This window comes from Leguminivora glycinivorella, chromosome 19 (genome assembly GCF_023078275.1).
Source record: "Leguminivora glycinivorella isolate SPB_JAAS2020 chromosome 19, LegGlyc_1.1, whole genome shotgun sequence".
Taxonomy (NCBI): domain Eukaryota; kingdom Metazoa; phylum Arthropoda; class Insecta; order Lepidoptera; family Tortricidae; genus Leguminivora; species Leguminivora glycinivorella.
Window position 1 is genome coordinate 4,991,710 of NC_062989.1, and position 17,105 is coordinate 5,008,814.

The following is a 17,105-nucleotide window of genomic DNA, read 5'->3' on the forward strand; positions in this document are numbered from 1 at the left end:
CCATTGAAATCCTTATGACATCCGATATCGGATCGGATAATGTGAAAACGGCCTAACGGAACGGAATTTAATTACTAACAAAAATAATTGATTAGTCTATAATTTGGATGTTTAGATTATTGCAATACATTAAGAGGGCTTTCGTGTTAAAAATAGTGAAATCGCAACCGAGCGCTCGATCATACCGTGTGTGGTATCAAATTAAAGGGCTTTGCGAGTAATTTATAAATATATATCACATTATAGGACTTTTTCTACTTGGTCTAACAAAATATGAGAAAATGTCCAAAACTGGTAATAATTGTACTGATGAAGGCTCGTTTTCAAAAAATTGGCAAAAATCAATAATAGCAATTTATAATCACTAAGGCATAACAGCAATTTAAGTAAACGTTGCAGATTAATTTAGTACAAAACTTACTTCGATGTGATGTAGATTTTCAAAGAAATTGTCACTTAATTTTAGGTAATTTCTGAAAAAAATTGAATTCGCCTTAGGCTAGTTTCCTCTTTTTCAAAAACTTAAAATAAAAATCTAGTCTGAAATGATTGTGGTACAGGATATACGAATTATAAATTTACCCGTTTTAATATTCAAAATTGTCCAAATTTTACAAATAAGATCGACTGATTCAGCTCTATACGTGCGTTTTTCTAAACGTGCATTAGAGAAAAATTCATTATTAATTTAGTGAGTTAGTTTTCAAAAATCCAGTCTTATAAAAATCAAGATAATAAGATGCTCTAACTGGAACTTGAATTAAATAAATCTATTGGATAACGGAAAGTGTAGTATTTCACCGACTAAAACTATCAATTTTACATTATTTTGACGTTTTTTTTGAAAGCAGCCTTAAGACGCTACGGGAGCGAAAATGCTAAAATGGAAAAGAGTCCCCCTTTCAATTTGGGAATTTTAGTTAAATATACTAGTTTTATTAACTAGATTTATCGAAAAAAAAATTTGCATTAAGAACAACTCAGTTAAAAGATATTGCGAAAAAATCTTTGAAATCGAGGTTCCGCTCTCTTTTCCTCCTTCAAAACTTATTTAAACGGAACGAAATTTGAGAATCTGAATAATTTAAAATGAAATAATCTGTGTCGGACCGTTTAGATTTTTTGGACAATTGTTACCGATCTTGAGTATCCCTTTTTCGAGCCATATTGAAAAATGCCGTTTTTAGAAATTTTTGATTGGATCTAGCATCTTTTAAAATAAGAATAGCAAAAAATATCAAAACGGTCCGACTCAGAAAAAATAATAATAATCTGTGTCGAAAAAATCATTGCTCTATCTTCAAAAACCAAGGAGGAAATAGTCGAGAGCGTTTGTATGGAGAACTGACCTGTATCGTATCGTCTTAAGAAATCTGATTTCAAAGGTTTAGGTAGGAAATCTAATCATCAATATTATTGCAATGTAAAATTATTTTTTTCTTTTTTCTCCGTGTTTTCTAACGCGCTTATTTTTAGGAAGCGGTTTTTTTTTCATGGTTTGTTTAAGGTACACACCGACATGTTGTAAACATTTTTTAGTTTTTCGTAAGTTAGTCGTTAACGGTGGTCTACAGCTAAAATTGATCTACGACAGAAATGATCTGTACATATTAAAGTAAGTAGGGAAGAAAACCGCCATGCTGAAGTGTATTTGTGCATGCCACGTCTGGTCTGTCGCATGCATGGTGAGACGACTTGGATGCCTTTATGAGTGACTGCATGGCCGGAAAAATAACACCAGAGGGAGTTGAGGAAATAAAGGGGAGAGGCCTTTGCCCAGCAGTAGGGCACTATAACGGGCTAATTAAAAAAATCTGTACCAGTTTAATTTTAATCTATTTTTAAGAAAATTTCCTACTAAAATGTAGATTCTAGCGAAAAAACGTACCTAGGTTTTTCCAGTTAAACATTATTTTTAGCTGCAAGCCACTATTTACGATTTAATCGATTTAAATAAAACTTGCCTACTAAATTATCCATTTGCATATTGATCGTAGTAAAAACACGTACGAAAACGACGTACGTTTTTCTGTTTTACTTTTTTAAAGCCACAGGTCACACGTTTTTCATCAAATTTATATCGTACCGTTTTGGTTTTTTGGCTAATTGTTACCAATCTTGAGTATCACTTTTTTTGCGCCATAATGAAAAAGGCAGTTTTTGGAAATTTTTGATTGACTCGAGCGTCTTTAAAAATAAAAATATCAAAACGTTCCAACACAGATAAGATTAATAATTAATAACAATCTGACTGGGAACAAATCAAATAATTTATTGAAAATTTTTTTGATTTGTTATTCCTAATAAAAAAGATTACAATTCGTACATATTATGACATTAAAGACTCACTTAAAGATAGTCAAAAAAACGTTTACCTATTTTGAAAGTACCTTCGTTTTTTTTTGTTTGTTATACAATGTATTTGAGAGTGATATGTATTTTTAAAATTATTTTATTTAATATTATTTAATAACCTAACAATAAAATTAAAATTTTGAAAAAACTCCTGACCGCGACATAGTAGACCGATTTTCATAAAACTTGGCTAAGAACACTCCCGACTAACTCAACTTTCAGACAAAAAAACTAAATTTAAATCGGTTCATCCGTTCGGGAACTACGATGCCACAGACACACACACACACACAGACAGACAAACAGGCAAAGAGACAGACAGACACGTCAAACTTATAACACCCCTTCGTTTTTACGTCGGGGGTTAAATAAAAATAGTCTTTCGCTATATCGTAATGCTGCAAATGGATTCATATAGGAGGTGCAAGCACTAATTGTTGCCTTGGGCCTTGTCGTTTTTTCTTTCGTGTATGATGTCTATTTCAATTTATAGAATAATCTGTGTTGAAAAAATCAGTCTACCTTCAAAAACCAGGGAGCAAATAGTCGAGAGCGTTGGTATGGAAATTGAACCGTTCTGTATCGTCTTAAAAATATAATCGATTGTCGATTTAGCCCCGCTCCCCAGCTGCCAGCTTGCGGACCTGAGGTTGACTATGATAAGAGAAGCATCTTAGCAGGTTGCCTCAAGGGCCTACTCCAAAATCCTGCCAGATTTCCGTCCATAGTCCATAATAGTGCGTAATTTTATTTTCACGAATTTATCGGATTCGGTTCGGACGTAGTTCGGAAGCGCTCTATTTTTAACGTAGGTACCTATCGTCATATTCAGATAGAACGAATATTTTCTTTACCTATGTATTTACAAATTGTCAAATCTTTTGGGAATTACATAAAATTCATAAAATTATTTCTTTAATTAAATTTAAAAAAACCCCCGACCCCGACATAGTGGACCGATTTTCATGAAACATTGCTAAGAACACTCCCGACTAACTCAGCTTTCAGACAAAAAAAAACAATCTAAATCGGTTCATCCGTTTGGGAGCTACGATGCCACAGACAGACACACACACAGACAGACAGACAGACAGACAGACAGACAAACAGACAGACAGACAGACAGACAGACAGACAGACATATTGCGGAAATATAAATTAGAGAGGCACTCCATTGTCAATAAACCCTTAATTGCATGATTTTACTTTTTTTAACAATTTACAGATATATGACACCATGGTAGTATATATGCTGAGCACTGGAAAAATAATGAAAAAAATCTATCACCATTTTTTTAATATGAAACAACGTAACTAAAAAAGATGATTTTTAATAGCATATTGAAAAATTCGAATATTGCTTAGTATTTTATCGTGAAAAACTGTACTAAATCTACTATTGATTCAATTTTCGTGATGCTTGGAAAAAAATCCATCACCAAGTAAAGAAGGGTTAAATATAAACGACACGAAGTTTTTTAATTCGAACACAACAGTTCACAATTGCGAGCAGCGGCAACGCACCGCCAGTTTTGGCGGCGCGGCGACGCGCCGCAAAAATTCTGCGTTGCGGTGCCGCGCCGCGAGTTTTTGCGGTGCGTCGACGCACCGCGAGTTCTTGCGTCGCGGTGCCGCGCCGCAGATTTCCTGCCGCAAAAACTGGCGGCGCGGCAACGCAACGCAGAATTTTTGCGGTGCGTCGCCGCAACGCGCCCATGTGGCCAGGCCCTTACTTCCTCTAGGAATATAGGACGTCCACTGCTAAGTGGGATGTTTATAGCCGGGTTAGTAATAAGTCCTATACCTAAACTATATTTCTCTCATTAGAAGGTTTACGCCGTGGCTTGCGTGGGCGACGGTCGCGCGATGGTCGCGCGACGGCGAAGCGACGCATACGAAATCAAACCTTATCGATATGGAAGTATGAGACGCGACGGCGACGGTCGCGCGACCGTCGCCCACGCAAGACACGGCATTAGCCTGTTGCTGATTTGCTACTATTGCTCTAAGCTACTCTGAGGCATCTCACGCACACGCTCACTCACACACACGCACGACACACACGTTGCATCTTCGTATGGGAAGCTGCGTTTCGTCCTGTCCAGCTAATAGCATTTAGGTACACTTCTTCTATTTCGGAAATACAATATGATATGACATAGTTAATAGGACATGAGTAGTTGAGTACATAAAGATAAATAAAGACAAATAGGTAGAGAAACCGATTACATTCATTCCAATTTAATTCAACAGAGAATGAAGAAAAAGATGAACGTACCACGTAGTCCAATAGGGTAAAATAAAACATTGCTTATTTGTCACAAAAACATCACTCATAAAGTCATAAACCATAAAGAATTAAATGCCATTAGGTATTAAGTCCACCATTTGTACATTTTTGTTTTATTTGTGCAATTAAGTTTAAATAAATAAATAAATCCAATTTCACTGGTCCCTTTATATCCTTTGTTCTATAAAAATTCTAACTGAAAAGGTTGAAAAAATATTTAACAGCGTATCATGACACAGCTAAAAAAAACATTAGCGGCCATCGAAACACGAATAACATGTCACATAATATTACTGGAAACGAAAAATTCCGTACATATTTCCTGTTTCCTTCATTTTTTATAGCCGGAAATCAAGTTGACTGTTCTTTGAAATTACTGAATAGGCACTTTTAGGTAAACAAATCAAATAACCGTGATTATTAGATAATATTATTTAGATAAGATTATTAATTAGATAATATATTGTATAAGTCATAAGTTAAGTATAGCTTTAAGAATATTGTGTGTCCTTACAGGGCGTCATGTACCTACCTATATATACTTGTAACACCTACTGTATCATGCACATGACTACAATGAAATAAAGAATAAAGAATAAAGAATAAAGCTCAAAGGTAGTTCAGTTCAATAGATATTTTGCCAGAGTTTACAAATTTTACAATACAACAGACTTGTTCGTAACAATCGTAACCATAGGCAATAGGCATATATGTGCGCGTGTAAATATGTAGTCTTTTTAGGGTTCCGTAGTCAACTAGGAACCCTTATAGTTTCGCCATGTCTGTCTGTCCGTCCGTCCGTCCGTCCGCGGATAATCTCAGAAACCGTTAGCACTAGAAAGCTGAAATTTGGTACCAATATGTATATCAATCACGCCAACAAAGTGCAAAAATAAAAAATGGAAAAAAATGTTTTATTAGGGTACCCCCCTACATGTAAAGTGGGGGCTGATATTTTTTTTCATTCCAACCTCAACGTGTGATATATCGTTGGATAGGTATTTAAAAATGAATAAGGGTTTACTAAGGCCGTTTTTTGATAATAATTAATATTTTCGGAAATAATCGCTCCTAAAGGAAAAAAAAGTGCGTCCCCCCCCCCTCTAACTTTTGAACCATATGTTTAAAAAATATGAAAAAAATCACGAAAGTAGAACTTTATAAATACTTTCTAGGAAAATTGTTTTGAACTTGGTAGGTTTATTAGTTTTTGAGAAAAATACGGAAAACTACGGAACCCTATACTGAGCGTGGCCCGACACGCTCTTGGCCGGTTTTTACAAATAATATCAATATACTACCCCATAGTCAATCAATTTGAAATGGCGGGAGTTTCAAAGATAATACTATAGTTCTGTCTATCCTAGCATTAAGAAGACCAAGATTATACCTATTACATATTTCTTCATCGCGTCTTACTACTTAGCCAAACCTAGGCGCCTATAGACTTCCGTTATATGGCGCCACCGTCGCCGCAGGATCCGGTGACCGTAACCTAACCGTAACCGCTGACCTATGTTTGACCCCATAATTATGCAATAATGTTCATATTTAGCAGAACCTAGACTCTGTTATCGACCGTCGAATTTCTATTTATCGTAAAAATCCAGCATTATTTCCCATTATAGGTCATCCGCATCAGCCTAACATCATTGATCTGCAATTTTGCACACTGCAGTGCCGACTGTAGAAATGTTACTCGCATCGCAGTAATAACTTATCTCTACGTAATTAACGTAATGTCGCCACATTCCAATTTTAGTTAGAACTGGCATGCTCATTAATGTTTTAGGTGATTATGATTATGAGCCTATTTGGATTTGAGAAATCAGGGTCAGGTTAATCGTATTTTGATTTCTTATCTATTTGTAATATTTGCAATATTTAGTAATTAATGTGAGTCTTAGCTCCCAATCCATATATCCTTTCAATCAAAGAAAAGTCCTTACTTACATTGGTCATGAGGGCACTTTAGGTAATAGGTAAGGATCGTATAGTTCAGATGAAAACATTTATAAACAGCTGTAGGCCTAGCACATGATGGCCGCGGGAGTATCTCACCGCGAGATAGATCACACGTCTTCTTCTAACTGTATTAATGACATAAGGACGGGTAGTCTATCTCGCGGCGACATACTCTCGCGGCAATCATGTGCTAGGCCTACTGGGGCTGGACCCTAAATACTGGCATAAAATTAATTGGCAAATAAATAAATATAATTCTACTACCTACTCGATTGGGAAGGCCTCGTTAGATCAGACATTATTCGGGCAGTTGCTTGCGTTACGATTTAAATAACCTCCAGTTTGAAATCCATTAAAATGTAATTACGAAATCACATATGACATGAAAGTCATCGGCTGTCCATTAATGCTGCCTGTGGTTATTGTCAATATGCAAATGTAATTAAGATACTTGATTAAACTTGAACAACGAAGTTATTGAAATAAGTAAATTACTCCTATTTAAGCTACACGTAAAATTAAGATGGGTGTTTTAAAGATCACGCTGTTTGATCAACATAATTTTTGAAAAGATGCGTCTTCCTACACCAGTGAGTCTACGCGAAAATTGTCGTACCTACTTAATAAACAGAGTCGCACCATAAGGGTTCCTTTTGTATGTTTTTGGTACAGAATCCTAGTAAATAACCTAACCACAAAATTAAAATTTTGAAAAAACCCCCGACCGCGACATAGTGGACCGTGGACCTATTTTCATGAAACATGGCTAAGAACACTCGACTAACTCAGCTTTCGAACAAAGAAAACTAAATCTAAATCGGTTCATCCGTTCGGGACTACGATGCCACAGACAGACACACACACAGACAGACAGACAAACAGACAGACACGTCAAACGTATAACACCCCGTCGCGGATTAAAAATTGTCTGAAAGTAATCAAACAACGCCTATTGACGTAGAATGCCTTTGAGAATAACAATAATATAAGGTAATAAACAACAACAGTGTCGAGTCAAAACACTGTTGTTTATTGTATACATGATTAAAGCTCCGTAAGAAGGTAACCATAATGAGCTAACGAGGCTGTCATTACAGCAAATTGCGAAATTGTTACATTTGTGTTTATAGCCCAGTCAAATTAGATAAAAAAGGCGTTTTGTGGAATTAAATTCTAGCAAGTCAGAAATACGCACAGTAAATGTGAAATTGCACGGAGACGGAGCGGGAGTTATAGAAAAAAAATAGGTCTCCCGATGGAGTAACTGGTAGGTACTATAGTATTTTCAACATCATCAAGCCAAAAATTATGTTATGAAATTAGAAATAGCGGCAACTTTTTACAACCTTTGACTACGAATTCACGTTATTACTTATTAATCAACGTTGATGATTTATTTTGAGCAAATGTACCGCGAGCGAGCCGTTTCTGAGCTACAAGCCAAAAACAAAAGAGACCGAATTATTTACAGACCTTGGATTAAGCAAACTCAGATTTCATTCATTTAAAACCACATGAAAGTATCAAGACGAGATTCAGCTTGCTAGAAATTAATTGTTTGAAAATTTTGACTGGTCTATTACTCGAGTTGTTGCCTAAAATATACGCCGCGCCTCGTGTACAAAAACGCAATCGAGACGCCCACTACAATGCATAGTGATTAGTAATGACTCTCCATTGAAAAACCAACAAGACTGGCTAGTTGACACGACATTTTGTAAGTTCTGGGTTCCGTACAGAACTTATTACAATTCCACAACATTCATCAAGCTTTATCAGCACAGTGGTGAGCAAAGGCCCGCCAACGGTCCTTCAAAATAGTGTATGATATGGCCAGATTGGTCAGCACCGTAGTAGTAAAAATGCATTTTTTGCGTAAATCTGGTCCGCCTCTAAAATTCCTTCATATATTTTGGCCTCCGATGAAAAAGGTTTGCCCACCACTGCTTTAACATTTTACATTTTGAGATAGGCACCACTTTAGCAGAAATATAACGGTTAAGAACGTTAAGATCTAATTAAACAGATTTAGTTGTAAGACTTGTAAGCGTCTTCGTCAGGAGTTCTCAATGAGTTGGGAAGACCCTCGAAAGTGATTCAAGTGAGATCTCGATGGGGCGCGAAAATCGCGAAATTCTGACAAAGAAATGAGATCAAGTAGTCATTAATGTTTTTAGTTTTACACCTAGCAGCTTAGGTGATTAGATGCAAAAAAAATGTAGCAGCGTGTAATCAACGACCCATCGTCTTCAAAATTTGATTTTTCAATTGAGTTCTTATAACAAATGTACAATCCGTACAATATTTTCAATTCAGCAAAGTAGGTTTGAATACGTAGGATAGGAACCACAGATGTCATATATACCATAGATCAAGCAAACGTATCTACTTAGCGTATCAAATGAACTAGTAGAGCAGGCTCCAAGAGGATGTTCGTTTGCAAAAATAGCGCACCTCATTCTGACTTCTGATATATATTGTATAGGTCCCAGACATCATATAAACAGATGCTGCCAAGCAGTTTTGTGGTCCCCGTCCCCCCGCCCCGCCATTTAAAAATTGCATACAAACAAAAAAAAAATTCATCAAATCATGCCGTGTAGGGTATCAAAAGAAAGGGCTTATTGAGTAGTTTACGAATATATAGCATACTATAACATTTCTTACACTTTCTCTAAGAATTTTTTAGAAAATTTACGAAAATGCTTCATTTTGGAGTTCACTTTAAACCACTGTAGATTAAGAACTAATGAGTATATATATTTTTATAATTATTATTTTAAGTAACTAACAAGAGTCCAATGTCTACGAACCAATAGTTCGTACAGTGAAAAAATTGCATTTGGGAGCAGGGGGAGCAGTCAAAGATGGCGAGTTTCGAAATTTGAAATATCTTAACATTTCGGTCTCTGAGTGGAGTTCCGTTTGCGGACCTCAATCTGGCATATATTTATTACATAGACAGATATTGTCAATCAGTTTTCCACCCCGCCCCTCACCCTCCCCTCCTTCACAAATATTATTGAAAATTACATGAAGGAATGAGGTGCACTATTTTTGCAAACAAACATCCTCTTGGAGCCTCATCTATAGTAAACTCCACTGAGTTGTCCGTTTTTATTCGCAGTTTGCAACTTTCGGGCGCAAAATTTTTGTAAGTTGAAGTCAACATAAATATGAAAAATGCCTGGTTACGTGATATTTAATTGCAACAACACAAAAATTATGAACACTAAAGGGCCCGAGACATATTTAAAATCACAGGCAAGTAACAACTTCAGTACAAAATCTGACACGCTCGGCCCCTATACAAATTGATGAACTTGTTTCTTCTTACCAAAGACATATATAACTCCGTATAGACAGATAAAGTCTAAGAAAAAAAACGTACCTCAGTACCATACAGAAAAAGGTACGGTGGGCTAGATGGCATTACACCTTTGGGGTACGCTCAGCTAGATGCTAGATGGCGCTAATATTAATATTTGATATTTTAACACATATCGAGCTAAGAATATGGACCAAATTGTCAAAACTGAGGTTCAAAAGTTTTAAGCTTGTGTCAAGAGATGGCAGTCAATGCACTGTGATTACTGATTACACATTTTACTTCGACAGTAACTCTCTATAATACTCGATCCTCTTTGCTTCTTACTTAGAAGTCACTTCCAAAAATGTAGCATATCCTCACTACTTTGAAAAAATCTCGTATCTCACACTGCTCCTCAAAGTTAAAACGCAGTAAGTCTATATGCATTCCATACATACTTATTACATTTTTCTTTTCATTGACAGAAGAAGATACAAGTTTTTCTCAAAGTAGTGACGATATTCTTTCTCAAAGACAACGTACGTTGTGTTGTTTTTTAACTTTACGGAACCCCAAATAATTGATAATCCAGACCACATGGCACTTACTCATCGCACTTTCGCGACTTATTAGGCAGTCTCTTCGAAAAAATACCGATTCAAATGAAGACTCGTGTACCACATGGTGTTCTGAATGACGTCAAAAAGTAAGTAGTACATACGTGAGAATCATTTATAAAACGATTTATGTCCCACAGTTTCATTTCTAAACTTAACCTTATGCTTTGTAATATGAAGGTTTTCTTCACAAAGACAGCGAATATGGAAATAATGATTTTAGTAGAGTTCTCACATGTATGCGAAACCCGATGCTTCCCGGCTTACTATTGTTATACTAAAGGTAATATGAGTACATTTGGCTTGCGTATTGTTTTCCCCTCAGAGAAAGTTTGTCCATATTATGTATTTCAACTAAATGTAACTTTTTGATACAGTTTCACCGTATTCGGGTTCCGAGTTATAAATATTGTCACAAACTTCGATTTAATTAGGTGTTATTATTTAGTCGTGCTATTAGTTAGTATGAATAAGTTGTTTTTTTTTTCAACAGATTTAAAAAAATTGGTTTAGGCACTGGTCCCACCGCGAGCTAGTATAAAGCTATACGAGAGTAAGATAAGAGACACGCCGATATTGATATTATTGATAGCTCACCGCTGGGCGAGTAACTATAAACATCGCCGTGTCTCTTTTATTTGCGCGGGAGTGCTTATCTTTTGTTCGTTTTTATAGCAGATAGCTCATAGCTTACTAGCTCGTGGTGGGACCAGTGCCCTATATAGCGTTTATAAGAGAAAGCTCTTTATTTTGGATGGAATAAACACAAAGTATAGAGTGGCCTGTTATTGAACATAATTTACCCTATTCTCTTGAGAGTGGATTAAGAAAAAAATATTAAAATTATAGCGGTATGTTTATGAATAAATAGGACCTCAACAGCAACAAAATTCGTTTGTCCCTTTCTATCACACCAATGCTTTAGAAAGGGACACACGATTTTTATCAGCTCGATAACTTTAGTGAATGTTTATGAATGAAGGGGTATATAATTAGCTGATATGCTAACCGATTGATATATGCATTTCACCGGTTCCAATTCACTTACAATGGCAAAAAATTAAGTCATTACTCCACATCCCACCGTCTCACAGTCGAGATTAAATAAAGAGCTATTAATTAGATTACCACTCATTAGAAAGCAGTGTGGCTCAAAATGAGAATGTGTGCACATTTGCATATTATACTAATGGGATATATTTGTGTGAGTTTTCTCATTGGGATGTGTCATCTTGCACTTTTAAATATATAAAAGAAGAAATTGACTGACTGACAAATCAACGCACAGCCAAAATCTCTAGAGATTACAAATTTGGCATGTAGGTTCCTTGTAAGGTGTAGAGGAGCACTAAGAAAGGATTTTTCAAAATGCACTCCTAAGGGGGTGAAAGGGGGGTCCAATATTTGAATAATATTACTATTAAATTAGTATGCGGGTGAAGCTGGGGAAAAGCTGAGTTATAAATATAGAGATAATCTATGTGATGTATGAATTAATAAATTTGACATTTTTTATCAAAAGATACAACATTGTCAGTTGTTGGTAAGATTCATTTCATAATATTGAAGATATTAAGGATGTAGCACCTTATTGACAACCAGCAAAAGTACCCCTTTTATTAAAAATGGCGTAAATTATACTTTAGGTTTTTTATTAAAAGCTACAGGGGGCAATCTGACTGACGGGTATTTTGAAGTGAATGAAATATTTTCCACAATTTAAATCATTAATTACAATGCCATATGTGTCCATTGAATAAAAAAAATCTGGCATCTTAAAACTGTTACAGATTATTGTGTCCTTTAAAATAAACATATTGATAGCACTAATAGCACAGAACTTAATTTAGATAGAAGAAACAAATTCATATATTTGTATAGGGGCCGAGCGTGTCAAATTTTGTGCTGAAGTTGATTCTTGCCTGTAATTTTAAATATGTCTCAGGCTCTTGATTGTTCATAATTTTTGTGTTGTTGCAATTGAATATCACGTAACGAGGCATTTTTTATGTTTTGGTTGACTTCAACTTACAAAAATTGACGCCCGAAAGCTGCAAGCTGCGAGTAAAGACGAACAACTCAGTGGATTTCACTGAGTTCATTTGACACGCTAAGTAGATATGTTTGCTTGATCTATGGTATATATGACATCTGTGACTAATAGTCTTGTTAAAAACATAAATATTTTGTATTGTAGTATTTGTGAATGTGTATTTAGATAATTAGATTTAGGTAAGAGGTACAAATGTACAGTCAACCAATTTGAACTAGAGGCCACTGTATAACTATGTCATAGTGATGTTATAAATCAGATTGTAAGAAATCTCTTACATTTGGATTTAAGGTATGAAATTGCATGTTATAGTAGTGATTGCTATTGCATTATTAGCATAATTAGGAATTAAACTTTATCAACTTCTGAACAATGACATATCATTTGTATAGTCTAGCCTACCTAAATTGTATGTAATAGATTAAAACCAGTAGAAAAAAAAAACAAGTATTAACTAAAAACTACTGTCACATACATAATTGTGCACCAAAGAATAAAGCTGATTTGTAAAACCAACCACATGATTATTTTTACACATGCTACAAGTTTAATTACCAAAAGATATCAAAGAACCGAGCTAGAGTACAAGGATAGGAAGGTGTTCAAGTTTTGTTGTGAGTTGTTGTATTAGTAAGGCGGCGGAATTGAAAAAAGTCGTCTAGTTTTGAAGTTGATGTGACTGGAGAGTATACTACTGACAAGTGGTATCGTTGTGATCGGTAGACTTTACTGAGTACGAAATAATAACTTGTCGCATTCTCAGACTGTGGGGGGGTTAACTATGACGTCACAAAGATCGCGGTCCCGGGTTTCAATTTTTTGCCAATTTGTCTAGAACCCCTTATCCAATTTTGAAAAATGAGGTGTCGATTGAAAGCGTATAACATGCTGATTAAGATTTCTTATATGTGAAAAGTATAGTTTTGTTAGTTATTTTTTAATTAACAATAATGCAAAAAATACTTTTTTTTACTCTCTTTTTTGATTTTTGTGACTCAAAAAGGCAATGATAACGGCCACTTAGCTAAAAAATATGTTATATAAATCATTTAACTACATTATTAAGCTATCTGTTTCTTTTTAAATTTCTACGATCGGATAATAAATAAGCAAACTACAACCACATACCTGTAGGCGGGGAGTACCGCTTGACACGCGTTCCCATACATTCGGCGTCTATCAAATTACACCTCGCGCAAAATTCGTTTCAAGCAGATATACCTCTAATCTTATTCATCATAACCTATCAATATTGGTATCATTTGAAAGTACAATTAAAGTACTTTAAGAAACAATGTCAATCATTTTCTTAAAATCAATAATCGCCAGTCTGCGGTGGTTACAAAGGAAAAAAGTGGGTATGCAATTTGACTGGTTTCCTAGGTTTGATACCCTAGACGAGTTTAAAAGGGGAGGTAAAGGTGACATATGGGTTGTTCTCTGGCCTAAAAGCTATACAGAGGGTCAGGGGAGAAAAAAACTAGGGTTTAAGTTTAGTTTTAAGTTATTTTTTTTTTTATTTGTTGATTTTATTGTGTTTAATTTTTTTGTAATTTTATCAAGGATACACGTTGGTTTCTTTTGCTGAAAATTCCCTTTTTTATGAGAAATGTTATAAATTTCATGGCATTTTCCGATAGAGACTAAAATTAACTTTCAAATAAGGCCACATAGTCATACTGATACATAGTCATACCCTTAATATTATATAAGTAAAAGTATGACTATGTGGCCTACTGATACATAGCCATACCCTTAATATTATATAAGTAAAAGTATGACTATTTGGCCTTATTTGAAAGTTAATTTTAGTCTCTATCGGAAAATGCCATAAAATTCATAACATTTCTCATAAAAAAGGGAACTTTTAGCAAAAGAAACCAACGTGTATCCTTGATAAAATTACAAAAAAATTAAACACAAAAATCAACAAATAAAGGAAAAAATAACTTAAAACTAAACTTAAACCCTAGTTTTTTCCCCCTGACCCTCTGTGTAGCTTTTAGGCCAGAGAAAAACCCATATGTCACCTTTACCTCCCCTTTTAAACTCGTCTAGAGTATCAAACCTAGGAAACCAATCAAATTGCATACCCACTTTTTTCCTTTGTAACCACCGCAGACTGGCGATTATTGATTTTAAGAAAATGATTGACATTGTTTCTTAAAGTACTTTAATTGTCCTTTCAAATGATACCAATATTGGTAGGTTACGATGAATAAGATTAGAGGTATATCTGCTTGAAACGAATTTTGCGCGAGGTGTAATTTGATAGACGCCGAATGTATGGGAACGCGTGTCAAGCGGTACTCCCCGCCTACAGGTATGTGGTTGTAGTTTGCTTATTTATTATCCGATCGTAGAAATTTAAAAAGCAACAGATAGTTTAATAATGTAGTTAAATGATTTATATAACATATTTTTTAGCTAAGTGGCCGTTTTCATTGCCTTTTTGAGTCACAAAAATCAAAAAAGAGAGTAAAAAAAAAGTATTTTTTGCATTATTGTTAATTAAAAAATAACTAACAAAACTATACTTTTCACATATAAGAAATCTTAATCAGCATGTTATACGCTTTCAATTGACACCTCATTTTTCAAAATTGGATAAGGGGTTCTAGACAAATTGGCAAAAAAATGAAACCCGGGACCGCGATCTTTGTGACGTCATAGTTAACCCCCCCACAGTCTGAGAATGCGACAAGTCATTATTTCGTACTCAGTAAAGTCTACCGATCAGAACGATACCACTTGTCAGCAGTATACTCTCCAGTCACATCAACTTTTTCCGAGACCCTCTCGCCGCTCTACTATATCAGAAGTTGCATAATATTGAAAAATTATAATAACAGCCAAAATGTTGTACATTTAGGTCTTATGATATAATTATTTAATATATAATTCCATAGAATTATGCATTTAAACAGAAAAATAAAATTGTTGACTACATTTAGATGAAATTTTATTGTATTTACTTACCTGTCATGAACAATAATCAAGGTAGAATTTTGTAACTGAGTAGAAACCTTGACTTTAAATTGAGTTACCTGTTTTTGTTGCCACAACCTACTTTTATGGATTAATAACTTATAGTGCTATAGGTACTTATTAACAAAAGTAATTAGGGCACAGTTTTATTACCCGTATTTGTGACATAAACTTCAAGCGAGATCATATTTCGTAGGTAGTCATAGATAGACAGGTATTTGTACATTTATATTTTGTTTGGTCAACAACAAAGGAATGGTAAGTTGCTGCTCACAAGGGCAATATGATCACTATGGACATATAGAATAAAGTCTGTAAATAATGCAAACTCATGCTCACCATTTGTTTGATAAAAAGTGCAAATTGTTTTTGACATTCAATTGCTTCGCCATTTTTCACTTTCGTACACACCGAAACGAGTTGAATATCACTCACACAGGACCACAATCTACTATTTACGAGATATTTGTACGGCATGCGACAGCGGTTAGCTGCTGCCGGTAGCAAAACCGACAGAGCATTCGCAAAGACTTCAAAATTTAAATAAAATGGCAGCAAAGAGGTCAACTTACCTCCACTTCGGCGTTGGCAGATGAATTCGTAGATTTAGAGTCCGAATTGGTTTGATGTTCATTAACTAGATTGTACAATGCTTTTGAATCTTCACTGGGAATATTAGTCACACTTTTATCCGGGGCTTTTGGTTCCTTATCATACTCCGGCGGAGGAGCCATCTTAAAGGAAGTGCAGTCAGATGACACAAGTCTTATGACTTTACGCACCGGAATCACCGCCTGCCCCTTCCAATTTATATATTTCACTACCTAGCTAATAAAACACCATGATAAAATATTTCCCTACAACATAACTAAAGTTCTAACTATTAGCAAAACTGAATTCTTCATTTTCGACAGATTCCTACTAACATTTTTTTAACGAACACGACGCCCCCAAGCGACAAACAGCGTCAACTGTTTTTTTTTCACTAGCAACTCCCCGTGACTGAAATGTTGTCTCGTCAAGGACGTAAATACGTAAAATATAAATTTATGTGGAATTCATCACCACATACAAAATGTATTATTTAGTAAAGTAAAGCAATTTCTTTATTTTATTTACTTTTTCTTTCACCATCACCATTATCATTCGTTCATTTAAACGTCAACATTGATTATGTCATTTGTCAGTGAGTCATTCATTCAAATCATTCGTGCTTCAATCCAATCTAGGGTTGCCAGACGGTCGGGATTTGGCGGGATTCTCCCGATTTTTAACATGTGTTCCCGAATCCCGACAAATTAGAAAATGTCCCGATTTCTCGAAATACTCTAAAATTTCAAATTCCAAACTAGAATCAAGCTAAATTATTTTTCTGGAACGACCGTAAAGCGAGTACCGTAACCCGCGCCTAGTGTGCGAAGCGCGTTGTTGCAGTGCGCAGTGCGGGGTGCGGTACGTTTTTTAAAATATTTTGGTTGCTCATCGTGGGTGTCATTTCAATGAACGAATTTCTTGGACACTACATCC